The sequence below is a fragment of the Falco peregrinus genome, chromosome 5, assembly GCF_023634155.1.
Source record: "Falco peregrinus isolate bFalPer1 chromosome 5, bFalPer1.pri, whole genome shotgun sequence".
NCBI lineage: Eukaryota > Metazoa > Chordata > Aves > Falconiformes > Falconidae > Falco > Falco peregrinus.
This window is the reverse complement of record NC_073725.1, coordinates 111,503,658-111,517,024: the sequence shown is the minus strand read 5'-3', so window position 1 is coordinate 111,517,024 and position 13,367 is coordinate 111,503,658. Positions and strand designations below refer to the sequence as shown.

Here is a 13,367-nt window from a genome sequence, read left to right as displayed (position 1 = left end):
GAAACCTTTCAAGCCCAGGAATTGATAGACAGAAGCTTCAGACCATCTCACTGGGGTCTCCGTGTCACGTGGGCAACTACACAGAAAACTGGTCCTACATAAGAGCCACACATTAGAATATTTTTTTTCTCTGATGTCCTTCAGTAACCTCATCGCTGCCCCCTAAAAAAGGGTAACTGCACGTGATAGTTTTTGCTTGCCTTTGCTGGTACAATTACAACAAATTTTACTCAGCTGTAACAATGGAGAGAGCAGACCACAGAGTTCCCTGGAAAGCTAATGTGCTGCTGGAGAACCAAGAACGATGAAGGACCTTCCGAGATCATAAAAATGGCACATGTGCAGATGACCCCAAAATGATCGCTATCTACTATATTCATAAACTTTGAAAAATTTTGTTGCATGCCAAATACTTTTTCACCCCATAAACTACGTATCTACAGTAAAAAAAAAAAAAAGCTTACTTTTTCAATATCCTAAAGCATGGAAAAAGAATAAACCCAAACCTGCCTATAATGCCAGATGCAGATACTTCAAAAAGTGTACAGAAAGAGTTAATATCGGATCTACCACATCTGACCTACTATTTTACATTTTACAATTTTTTGCTCCAAGTCACTAAGCTCTACTAGACAGGAACCTATATTTCATACAAAGCAGCCGAACAATCACTAGACAGTCCATGAATTTGAGAGACAGAATTTACCCAATTCCATTTTAATTTCTATTGTGTATAAAAGTGTTTAGAGCGTGAGCCCTGCTAAGAGATGACAGAATAGCATTATACAGTAATTCAAATGCTTTAAAGGCCGCTAAGAAACCTCCCCTGCAATGACAGGCCTTGTGAAGTGCTTAGGAATGCTGTTTCATCCATTCTAGATGGGTTTAGGATAAGAAAATTCATATAATAAGATCATATATTTACAGCACGTAGGCTAACCTTTAAACTATTTCTGTAACCACATTATCCAGAATTGCATAAGACTTGCAGCATTGGTATCACATGGTCTTCCTGAGTTGATTTTTTTAGTTTGCTATGAGAACCAGAAAATCTGGGAGGACATTCTTGCAAGATGGCATCGTTGTTCTTACCCGTGGTCCTCCTATCAAGCCGCCTGAAATTCTTCAACAAGACTGAACATCAGCTTCCTTTAAAAACACTGAGCTCAGGGAAGGGGAAACAGCTCAACTTGGTATTTATGTGCCATGATAAATAAAAGTGTCAGAGGAAACGAACATTTGAAAAGACTGGGTAAACATACCCTCAGAGGGTGGCTCACTTTTCCTAGATTGTTTAAATGCCCACGCTTTTTTACTTCCCGACACAAAACCAACTGAAAATAAAATCTATTCAATGGCACAATTCTATCGTGATGACAAGCAAACAAAAGAACACAGCCTCCGTCCAAGATGCAATTCGGTCAGCTCAGATTTGGTTACCAGCAGATACTGCTCCTTTTCACCAGCATTTGGTTTTCTTTCCCTGTGACCACGTTCTTACCACGGCATGTGCAGCACCGAGTGACCACACCTTCGACACGTCAGCCTGCTGAAAGGGTGATTTAGCCCTCTCTCGATCAGAGCACCCATCTTCCACGGGTCAGTCAATCCCGGCAGCAAACATTATTTACAGTTTTATCTGTGGAAGTCTGAGCAACAGATAAGGGAGACAGAGCAGCACCATAACGATAAGTCAAAGTACGCAGTTGTCCAGATTTCATTCCATGAACGAAGCTCTTTTCATCATAGTTTGTCCTACTCTAATACCAAACTTGAGACCTGATGGATCTTGCGATATTCACTAAAGGTTATCCTTCAGAAACGTATATATTGTGTTAATCTCTGTTGTGCATGCTGCTTTCTCTTTCATAGACAAAATAGTTCTCAAACAGAAACAGGCAAACAAATAAAAGTCAACTTCCTACATATCTCCACTGTTATATTTCCACTGTACCCCCCAGTTTATACTCTTTGCCCAAGCTTCTGAAACAGTTAATGATGACAAGTCTTGAGAACACAGACACAAGTGCTCTAGGGAGACTGGATAAAGAGATGCACTTGGTTGTTTGTAATCCAATTAAAATCAAAGGCTACATAAACAAAAAATTCCACTCATTTGCTGGTTTGGTTCACAAACTGGATTTCTTCAAGAAATCCTGTCTGGCTTCCAGGAGACTGTTTATCTAGGCAGAAGCAGCCTGGATGTTTTGCTAGGTGGCAAAATTTTTTACGGTGGGCAAAGATATTCAAATCAGATATTCTGAGCAGAAGAATATGCATAAGGATGACGCCAGAGTACCCAGAAGCCTGCACGGAAGATCTAGCATTCAGACAAATGACTGGAGTTTGCAAGAGAAGAAAGCTTGCAAAACAAACACAAGGACTAACTGCATGCACAAATGTTTCAAACTCTGATATTGCTCCTGACCTCAAGCACCACTTATGTTTTTCGTCAGACACAAGCTCGAAAACACTTCTGGTATTGATATGCAAACATGCACACCAGGCATCTTGCTTTATTTCAGACTTCCTAGATCTGACACTGCTGTAGCAAAGAGCTTGTACTAGGATGCGGAAACCTCAGTAGCAATGTGAATTGCTTGGGATTTGCTCCTTTTGCATACTAATACTTCGTATTCTCTTACAGCTGACAGCTACTTCATTCACTTCCACTGATGTCTGAGCTCTGGACCAAGGCAGGAGTTGCGCACAGATCTCCCCCACGGGTTTCCTTACCTTTCCAAAAAGGAGCGGGCGAGGAGACCGAACTGGAAAGCTAGAGCTGGGCTTCTGCTCGCTCCCCTGCAGAAATGAGGACAGGAACAAAATCCAAGCTCTAGCTCCTGTGCAGGCCTGAGGCAGCAGGGTGCAGGCACCCGGTCGGGGTCCGCTCCCAGCCAGCACCTGAGCACAGCTGCCAGGATTGGCCCCCTGCCATCAGCTCCAGCCCTGAATGCACCAGCAAGCACTGGGGAAGCAAAGTCCTCTGCATTTCTGTTCCTTCTCCGTCCTGCTATCTTCTTCAGAAACGTCTGGAATGTCAGTTTTGTGCTAACGAACGCTGCTGGGCCGACAGTGGAACGCGGAGCGGTTAGCAGGGTGAGGAGCCACCCTGGTGCGCTGTGCGGCGCCGCAGGGATCCTGGAGAGCTGGGATCTAGGGCCCCTCTCCTCACTGCACAAACCTGGCCTCCTCCTCGCTTGGAAGGGAAGCCATTCCCCCACCAGGTATTGTTTCTGGGTCCCTCTGCCAAGTATGCCAGCCAGGATCCAGGATCGGGCCATGATTGTGCAGGTGGGGGGAGCGTGCCCACCCTGCTGCGCCGGCGTGTTCTGCTGGGTGCAGAGGAGAAGGATTTCTGAAGCATGGTGCAGTGCAGGGCGACGAACAGAGCAGCTGAGCCAGCGGTACCGGTAAGCTACAAAGTTCCGGGCGAGTGCTGGCGTGGGATGAAGTGACAAAAGAAATGGCACCACCGAGGAGTCCCGTGACAACAGCCAAAGGAACACACAGACAGGAAGGGAAGGAAGGAGGAAAGGACAGCTGAGCAAAATTTAACCATGCAATTATTTTCTTTGGCTTATTTCCTTTCCACCCAGCCTTCCATACTCCCATTGGCAGGCTAATGTCACCATCATTCCCATAGCTGAGCAACACTTTTGAAATTCATGTGGGCCACCAACCGAAGAGCACAGCGGCACAGGTCAGCTGTTCTACAGGACACAAGTGCCTTATGCTCAGGCACTTAAACCAGGGTGTTGCTCTCCCCATTTCCCATCTCACCAGCTCCGTTACTGATAATGCAATGGTTTTTTAATTTTCCATTAGTCTATTCATCATGTTAATCAAGAGACAGAAAACATCCCGGTTATACTAACATATCCTACAGATGGCATCCAACCAGTCAGGTCTTATTACCAGGAAATATTTTCCTATGGCCTTTCACTGGAAACACACACATCTGAGGCCAGCCCACTTTGGCAGCAGTTATCAAACAAGGAAAAAGAGAGGAGTGTCTAAGACGCAATATATTTCACCACCCCCCTTTTGGAACCGAATCCAAGAATATTCTCTGGATGCAGCCCCATGGCAGGGGCACACAGCTGAACCAACACCCTGTACTGCACGCTCCAGGTAACACTGTAAACGCGCGGCAGCGCAACAGGCCATTTTCTCAAGCTACACCCCTTGATCCCTGCGTTCTCCGCTGCCCACGGCTGCCCCGAAGGCTGTCTCAATGGGTTCTACTCTTGGCTCAAATCTTAGGAAAATACCACTGGAGTGCACAGTATTGGTATTAATCTACCTGCCTTAAGCCTGAGCAGGTCAGGGTGATCAGCCCCTTGCCTCCCAAAAGTTGGGGGTTCTCCCCCTTGCCTTCCAACACAACTGCATGAGAACTGTGCTGCTCAGCTGATGCTTCCCCTGAAGGCAGACTTCAGCACTGCCCTTGGAAAATTGTGAAGACTGGGAAATAACATTTGCGTGAGTTTCCTTTTCTTGGTTTGTCTGCAAATATTAGTTGTTTCCGCTATTTTGATTGCTGTGCTCATTACTGAAAGTTCAAGGCAGTCCAGCTATTCCCCTCCCCTGCATTTTAATAACATGCAGAAGTAAAAAGTGGGCTGCAGTAAGTTATGCTGTAATGTGTAACGTGATTATACCCATTGTAAAGAATACTGTCAATTCAGCACTGCCTGCAAGACACTGCGCGTAACTCAAAGATCTGGTTTCACTTCAAAGACCTAAAAGTGTTTGCCAAACACTGCGTTCTGCAGATGTCACGTACCCAGCATGTACACACACAAATCACACTTTTGAAAAGTTTATTTCTCTGTGTCATTGTTCAAGCATATGAAATAGATACTGTCTAATGCTCTTAGGCAGCTGTGACAGCACAGCACCAGCAACAAAGATTTCTAGAATCTAACTCTGCCTCTAATATCAACTTCCCTCTGCAGCTGAACAAACTGTTCTCTCCCCTCCTCTCCCTCAGTCTTTCCATCTGGAAAAGTGAAGAGATTTGCATTTGTACTGTGAATGCCTGTGCTGTGCATATAAATCGGTAAACATTTATAAAAATTATTTGAAGATGAAAAGTTACTTATTTTCGATTTCATGTATTTTTGTGGAACAAACCAAAAAGCACCAACCCCCGTACACCTAGCTTCATTAAGGATCTTACCCACAGTCCATGAAATTCAGCTTCTGTCAGATACCTCATGCGTGACATTAAAGATGAAGGAGTTCTATCTCAACTCAAGATGAGCATCTACCAGCAATCACAACACAAAAAAATGTAGCAAATGGCAGCAGACTCGGCTCTCCTCCCCCTCCAGCCTGCTCACGTACCTCTGAACACCACGGCACTGAGTAAGGACTCTCAGCACCCAGGCTAGCACTGACGCACCACACGCTAGCTTTGAGAAACCCCTGGACAGCATCACCTTGGGACATGCTCACACTGTTTGTGTTAGAAGACTAAGCTTTCTAAGGAAGTGGCTAACACATTCATTAAACTCCAGGTCACTTGTGTAAGGCCTGTGATTTTTATTTTTTTTTCACAGCCCCAGAAGAATGAGCAACCTGGATTAAACTGAATTTCAGCAGGATTTTTCACTTTGGTAAATGTTTGAGGCAGTAGCCTGCTATGCCATCTCTTGCAAAAGGCACAGACATATAGTTTCGTCTTGCTGAAAAGCAAGTGTTGTTTTTAAAAAGTGGATTTGGGTTTTTTTTCCCCTTTCATCTCTCTTCTCGTGCTTCAGGAGGTAATTTAATTTTCCAATAGGCACAGAACAGTGGCCTGACAACCTTCTACACTTTGACAAAGCTAAAGTTTCTGTTTCTGAAGGAGTCCCCTCAGACAAATGCAGCAGCTCCTGCCTGGGAGAAGTCTCAAAACAAGATCCAACTTGCCTGCCATTGTTTGTTTATTTTTTCCTTAATAAAAATTTTCTCCTGGAAAACATGAATTTCCTTTGAAAGTTCTTCAGTACTCTGAAGACCAAGCACTGGGAAGGCGGTAGTGTCAGAGCATTGGGAGATCACCATTACCAGTTACACAATTTACCTATTTAAACTCCCAGCTCCCTCCACATACACTGAAACTCCTGCTCGTCTTCGCTTAGGATGCAATTCTTACTATGACAGCATTGCCATTTACAGGTAAGAGTCTTAAAAAAAAAATAATTACAGCTGTCCATACAATACCCCCCAGCGAACCAGTGGTATATGCTAGAAAATACCCTTTGCATTGCTTCATTGCAACAGCCTCATTCACAGCATTGCCCCCAGCATGAGCCTCCTTTGTTCCCCAGCAGCTTGAGAGCGCAGAACACAAGCATTGCTGAACAGCCTCATACACCACCCAGTACTGCAGCAAACTAGCAAGGCCCTGCCTGCACATTAAAGCAAAACTAATATTATTTACACTTGAAAAAAAATAATATCTAAATTTGTTGACAGAGTAATGAAAAAATGCTCCAACTCCGTGCAGTTGCTGATGCACTGTTTGCCCTTCATGAACACTGTTTCAAACTGGCAACTGTGTATATGTAAATTAAGGGTTTTATTGCTTTACTGCTGTTCAGCATGGGGGCCATTCACTTTTTACTAGAGTTGCTTTGGCATAAAGAGCATGACTCGACTAGTAATGAGACATGCCTTGTCTCTCTACCCTCTATAAAAATAACGATTTCTTCAAGAAGGACTTAAGTCCCCCAAGGTCCCCCCCTCAATTTGTGTACTGAATACACAACTTGTACATGCAACATGCACAACCCTTACCCATCCCTGTCACAGTAAAACCAAAAACATGCCTGTGAAAGCCTCCAGACCTTCAAACATATAATCATGTATATAGCTGCAAGCAAGAAATGCTTCAAATCTAATCAAGTGATGCATTTATAAATTCAAGACCTATGTTTTTCCTGAAACTGCAAAACAGTACCTTTTATTCTCATTTAATTGAGGAAAAAAAAATGCTGTAAGTTATTTCAGAAAAAAAGAGTTAGGAAAAAATCTAGAGTATTGCTTTTAAATGGTACCATGTTTAAAATTAAAGGATAATTCAGGGAAAGAAAAAAATCATTTTATGTAATATTTATTAGTACTTTTCCTCAAGCACTTAAAAAAAGCGGGCAACAGAGTTGCTCCTTTGGTGCACGACGTCGCACGCTGACTTGCTCTGAGACGGACGGGATGTTATCCAGGAGCCCAGCACATCCCTGGGCCGCCGCCTCCCGGAGGATGGACCGGCCCGGTGAGGGGGAAATGCCCCGCACTCCCCCCAGCTCCACACCACACACGGCGAAGCGCCGGGAGGAATGGCAGTGTTTGGACTCAGGGCACGCCAAGCTGAATTTCTTGCCTGTGACCTTCCCAAAGTGACACAGGCGCTCACCCCCAAACACCCTTTAATCCACTGACGCTACACTACCCACTCCTCTCGGTCTGCTGAAAGGAATTCTGTGTTTAGTTGTTCAGACAGATTCGCCCCCCCCCCCCCCCCCCCCCCAATCTGTTGGCCCGTGGACCTTCACAGCACACAACACTTAGGTCCAGATTTACTGTTTTCATACCACCCCTGGCTATTCCATAGCAGAGGAACATCTCTGACATTTATATTAATGATAAGTCCAGGTATTTTTCCTTCTGTTTATAAGGATTCCCACAAACCAGCAATCTGGCTGTGAATTTTAACTTGAACTAGGCTTAGGACTTCAAGGTATTTTTTGTAGACATTGGGCGGTCCCCTAGACCACCACCTCCAACTCAAACTACCGCGCAAAGACGCAAAGCGCCTGCGTGTAGACGGGCAGCACACAGCAGAGCTTTGGGTTTTACGTGGGAACCTCGCAACGTCCTGCCCCGGGCGCTGGTGGCAGCTCAGATCCCCGCCTGGCTTGTCCTAACCACGCAGCGGCTTCACAGGACCCACAGCAGTTTAAAGTATCGGGTGCTTGGAAGACATAGCAACGATTAATCCCCCATTAACATAAAAAGATATTAATCTACTACCATTAATCTAACACCGTTTAAGCCCAATGACGCTGACAGAAATTAAGAAATTTGTGTTAAAAATAATATTAAGAATTATTTAGCATTCAGAAATACACAAGAAATGTATGGCACATACTAAGAGATAAAAAAAGAAACGAAGAAGCAGACCAAGCCCAAACTCTCAGCCGCCTCTCTGGCGCCGTGGCCAGCCATTGCATAACCAGCACCCACCTGCACGGCCAGCCCCGCAGCTCGGCTTTGGGATCTCTTCTAGGAACCCACCTACCTGTCCGTCCTACGAACCCCCACCTTCCTACCTGCGAGGCAGATGTGAGACTGTTTTTTGCAAAACCCAAAACGTACTCATGGCTTGCACAAACCCCCCTCCTCTAACAACGGCATCGATTGCGTGCGACTGAACCAAAGGATTCCGCTTCCTGAAACATTCCGCTCCCTCTGCTGTAGGGTTGTTTATATTTCTGATGATTTATTTAAAAGCAGATACACAAAGAAGAAATACATTGAGCCACAGAAATTCACCAGAAGGGATTCGGGGTGGGCACAGACTCGATTGACTAAATGCAAATAAGAAACCTGAACCTACAGCCTGGAATCAATGCTAGCAATCTACATAACACTGTACATCAGCTACAACCATTAACAAGCTTATTTTTCTGCTGAGAACTTGATATGCATTTATAAGAACGACACACGACATTCCGTTAATTCCAGCAAGTTAAATGGAGAGCTTTGCCTTGAAAAGGCTGGGTTTCTTTCATTTTAATGAAAGCAAAACCTTCGTACATGACTACTTCAGGCATAACAGAAAGCTATATAATTAGAAAATATCATCTGCTGTGCCCAGAAAGCCTTGTTTTGCCTCAGTCCCTGCCCAATACATGCATAAATGGAATTTATTAATATTTTCCTCCGCCGCTAGCCCGATACATTAAATCATCATCTCCGTAGCGAAGCTACTGCTGCAGCAACTTCCTGCACTGCATCATTCACCTACCTCTGACTTCATTGTTCCACGGGCCATGAATAAATAAAATCAAACATCCAGGTGGAGCTGTCACAGTTTCCCTTTGCGGTGGACGTGCAGCAATAACATAAAAAGAGCCGGCTGGTCCTGCAGGAGGATGAAGCTGGGTCAGTGCCGTGCTCCGGAGCCGGGGAGCGCAGGGCTGGGAGCTGACGGACAGACTGTACTGATCAGCACATTTACCTAACGGCGCTGTGATGGGCCGGACCTTGGAGCTTCTGCTCAGCAGCTTTCCCACCCGCACGCACCCTGAGCCATACCACAGCTCTCTGGCAATCCTGGCTAGCAAGCAATCTCACGGCAAGGTCAGTGCCCTTTTCAACCTCACAAGATGTAGCAGGCAGCTTAAGCAGCAGATGCTAGGCTGTATAAAAATGATGATGCTACGTGTGCTTTCCCGGAACGAAATCACTTTCTAAATTTGATACTAATTCTTAGGTAATACTCAACTCCTATGCTGCTCAGCCCCAAATGGGGTATACTACCGACTTACAACTCAAATTTTGGAACAATACCAGCGATGCATAAGCATCAAAATGCTGTAGTGTGACTTTTATGCCTAAGCAGAAAGTATTTTCTCATCCCAATTTTATTTGTGATTCCGCCAGTACCCCCCAGACTATCCTCTTAAGCATCACCAAACCAGACAGAACATAAACCAGCCTCTCCAAGCCTTCCTGAACCCAGCCCATTGCCTCTGTCAGGCTTTTGCGTGTTGCTGGGAGGGCTGAAGTGCAGCTCCTCCTGACTGCACCAACGCGGACGGGTGCTCAGCACCTCTCATTGAGGTATTTCTTGGTCAGGCTCCTCCAGCCTTCAAAGGAAAGAATTCTTGCACATCAGCATTTCTGCAGTTGTACCTCTGAAATGCACAGTCTGTGTTCGTGGTTACTGGGGCATTTTCAACCCATATTGAAATAAAACCCAAAGGTCGGACTACGTCGCTGATATTTCGTTGTATAGGGCAACCCAAAGTACTTTAGGTTTTAAGGTTATAGTTTACGTGAAAAAGCAACACTGTTCACGCTCTTTCCATCTGACTGGTGAAACTTGAGCTAAGCTTTTCCTCAAGTTCATGTGCTCTTCAGAATAGCATCAGTACAGACGGATACTGCCAAGCCAGCCCCAGCAAATGCTTACGAGTTGCCATGGTTCCAACAGCAGCAAATCACAGACGCATCATGAAAAAAAAGTAAACCAGGATCTGTTCAACCAGATGCCGGATCTTTTCCAGTGTTTTGCCAAAGGATTTGATACCCCTTGAAAAGGTAAATTTTGGAACAAAAATTTCTCAACCTTATTTCTAGAGTTTTGCATACAAATGTAGTGGTAGGTTAGGCGCTTCATATTAGTAGCATAATAAATAAAAATAATATATTAAATACAACATATAGCTTTTTCTGTTGGATATCTGTATAGCACGTGTTACGATACACAACTCCACAACACTACCGACTATTTAGCCCAAGAGATAACGGGGCGCCCCGGCCCCGTTTGAGACTGAAATGCTGTGAGTTCAGCTGGGCTGAACTTGGAACCCAAGGGTTTTACAATCCTTCTCCCAAATCAGAGAAAGAGTTGTACTGCTTCCCTTAGCATAGCCCTCTGATGACAGAATTGCTTTGGTTCACTCAGCTCTACCAGTTTTCGGGGCCGGTATTACCAACAGTCACTTGCAAAGAGCCAACAGAGGAGGAGTGGAAACTCTTTCAAGAACGGGGAAGCACGGCAGAAATGAAGTGCAATTTGGGGCAGAGAAGGTTTTGCCCTTTTGACAAACGGTACCATACAGCAAATCCCCTGCTATGCGAAAACTCCTGCCTGTCACCTGTCAGGCTGTTGGTCTTGAGCTCCCCGTACCAAGCCACGCATGCCGTGCGTAGGCTGCTCCCGTTCTGCCCTGCTTTGCGTGCTCACGCTCCCCTTGGTGCCCCCTTGCCGACGGGACCGTCATGGTTTGCTGCCCACACGCTCCCTGCAGCGTTCCCACCTTTTGGGGACACACACACACCCCGGCAGGGACGTGTGAAGCGGCTGCATTTTGTGAGACAGAGACAGCGTGGTCAAGGGGCCCGAGTGCCGACGCACGTTCCTGGGCAGACTCCTCAGGCAGCCGAGGGAGCTCACGGCCCAGCGGCGGCTCTGAGCGGCCAGTGTTACTCCAACACATAAACACGGCCACAGAAAAGCATCGGAAAGGTAATTCAACCAGGACGGGAAATACAGAGGAACTGACAGGGTAGACGAGCACGCCTGTGTGCTGGGCTCCCATCTCGCTCCCTTCACCATTCCCGTGTTCCTTCGGCATGAAGCCAAGGCCTCCAGCAGAACCAGAACCTCTTCACTGCCCTCCCTACGTCAAACCTTTCTGTCAGAAGGTGGCACGTCCAGAGAGACACTTCCCAGCACATTTCTATGTAGAAGTGATCTGTGACAGTTCCCCTGCATGTGATTCCTTCATCATCTTTGTCACGTCATTTGTCATCAAATACCAGACAGCTCTCTCTTCCAGGGTTCAAGGTCAAAACGGACACACACCAAAATCTTATGCAGAGCTTCCCAGTGCATGGAGGATCACACCAGGATCAGCAACCTCCTGCATCCAGGCCCTGCATTACTGCCTCTGGAATGGCTTTCCAGTACAGGAAAAAAGTTTTAAAAGTTCTATTTTTCCAGTAAAAAAAGAAACAGAAAGGGAAAAAAAATTTTTAAAAAAGCCTAAATTCAATATCTGAATGTGCTGCCTCTCCAAAATCCACACCAGAAGTCCTTAAAAGCTTGCTTCAGCTTTCCCTGTGGAAAAATTGAAGATAATTTTCACTCCCTTCTGTCAAGCACTTCTGAGATTTTCAATGCAAAAGATGCTGAATAAGTGCAAAATATTATTGAAATACATATTGGTAAGAAAAAGTTTATATTGCTCTCACAACAATAAAACAAAAAAAAAAGGATTAACAAGCTTGCATGCTTCAAGAGCAGCTGCAGCTGGGAAGAAATCTTCGAGCTGTCTAATTAGCTGGCTGGAGGCTGATGAGGAAGGCATCCACCCTCCCACTCCGTGAGACCCCACGAGCTGCAAGTCCGGTCAGTTTTACACGCCAGGAACAGCTCAGTTTCTTTGTGTTATTTTTACCGCATTGCTCAAGTGGCTCTGGGAGATGGAGGAGGTCATCGTTTCCAAAGAGCTGATTTGCTTTTCCTCACGTTTTCTACTTGAAACCTCCTAACAGTTCAGTGACCTCAGCCTGGTTTTAAGCAAATCGGTTGTGATGTCACTAACGAGGATTCTGACCTTCAGAGCTGGGAAGCATGGTCCTGTGGAGCTCGGCCACCTGGGATCGTGCATGAGAAAAGAGGAGGGAGCATGAGGATGCCAAAAGGGCTCAGTGCTCCCAGGAGATGGAGCGCTCACAGCAACACTGATAGAAGTTGCGTGAATGACACTGAAGTGGCCGGTTTGCTTTTACCCAGTACCGTGTGCCCCTCTGTCACGAGCTAAAAGTCTAGCACCTTCCCAGGTAAGCCTCGCTGAAAGTCCAAAAAGAAAAAGCTCAAGATCACATAATTCTGATCTTACTTTGATTTACCCCCATAAAGTCAGGGAAATACTCATTTGCAGCTATCAGAATAATCTTTGTCCTAAACCAGCCCCTTGGACAAGACGATGTGCCAGGAAGTTTTGCCCTGAATGGATGCAGATTGCCATTTGCAGCTAGAAGGGCATTAATCTTGAACTCAATTATGCTTTCTTTCTCCACTTGGACTTGTACAATTCATCTGTCTAGTTCACATTTTGCGTGCCTGCCACCTCCAGGATTCTGCAAGGTGCCAGACGGACAATTTTAATTCTGTTTAGGCACTGAACAGAATCCATATACAAGCCCTCTTGACACTGCCCCAGGCATGCGCATGCATATCCAAAACACACAGCGTGTGTTATTTTATATTCTAACATGTGCTAAGGAAAAAATTCCAAGTTCTTCCCCAATGAGAACACATCTTGTAAAAGCACTGCCTTGTCTACAAGCAGTCGTGCGATCATGCGAGCCAACGGCCCTGCTGTGCTATCAGTGAGCATCGCTGCAACCTACACAGAGGCAAAAGGAGACCAACAAATTCTAACACCCATTAAGCATCCTTGTTTCCTTGGGAAAACTTAGTCTTGAACATTGGGTCATAGCCAAACATCGCCTTGGTCCTCCAGTACAGCTGACTGCCTTCCCGAGCCAAAATACGGCAGCTTAGTCCATCCAATTTAGCACTGCACTGGTTGGGCTAAAAGTTACTAGGAACAGGATGGATTTCATCGATTGGAGGT

General features: G+C 45.5%; 1 protein-coding gene across 10 annotated transcripts in view; it reads right to left on the bottom strand.

The window, feature by feature from the left end:
* The window catches only part of IQSEC1 (IQ motif and Sec7 domain ArfGEF 1), a 349,414-nt gene that overhangs the window by 93,675 nt on the left and 242,372 nt on the right, over positions 1–13,367 (bottom strand). The window contains exon 1 of one of the 10 annotated variants that reach the window (XM_055805594.1): positions 9,020–9,122. The exons of the other annotated variants lie outside the window; for them this stretch is intronic. The gene's annotated coding sequence lies outside the window, so the exon portion shown is untranslated. Of the gene's footprint in view, positions 1–9,019; positions 9,123–13,367 lie in introns of those variants that run through there. 10 annotated transcript variants of the gene reach the window in all.